Source organism: Apaloderma vittatum, unplaced genomic scaffold, assembly GCF_000703405.1.
Source record: "Apaloderma vittatum isolate BGI_N311 unplaced genomic scaffold, ASM70340v1 scaffold15228, whole genome shotgun sequence".
Lineage (NCBI taxonomy): Eukaryota > Metazoa > Chordata > Aves > Trogoniformes > Trogonidae > Apaloderma > Apaloderma vittatum.
Genome location: NW_009730335.1, coordinates 25,802 through 26,202, shown reverse-complemented (window position 1 = coordinate 26,202; position 401 = coordinate 25,802). Strand labels below are relative to the sequence as shown.

Sequence of the window (401 nt, the reverse complement as noted above, 5' to 3'; positions counted from 1 at the left end):
GCGTTCGAGGAGCCTCGTTAGCGCAGTAGGTAGCGCGTCAGTCTCATAATCTGAAGGTCGTGAGTTCGATCCTCACACGGGGCAAATGGAAGTCTCCTCCTTTTTTTTTTTTTTCTTCCTCCCCCAGGGCAAATATAAAAATACAAACCCCAATCTTATTCTTTTTTTCAATCGAATGGCAGCGGGAGGTGGGTCCCTTCCCCGCTGCCGTGATTTACACGAGAGGACAAAGGACCTGCAGCTCCTGGTCCTAAACTCGCGGGAGTAATTCCCTAAGCACACACTGTTCACAACGGTTCTGGGCAGGGCGTTTTCTGCCCCAGCCTAGCTGGGCACGGGGGCACCGGGAGGGGGGCCGGCGGGGCGTGGGCACAGCCCGGGGACAAGCACCTGGGGGCGCT

General features: G+C 56.9%; 1 non-coding gene across 1 annotated transcript; it reads left to right on the top strand.

The window, feature by feature from the left end:
* Positions 1 to 11: 11 nt before the first annotated feature.
* Positions 12 to 84, top strand: TRNAM-CAU. Its single transcript has one exon. It is a non-coding gene; the product is annotated as a tRNA-Met (tRNA).
* The last annotated feature ends 317 nt before the right edge of the window (positions 85 to 401 follow it).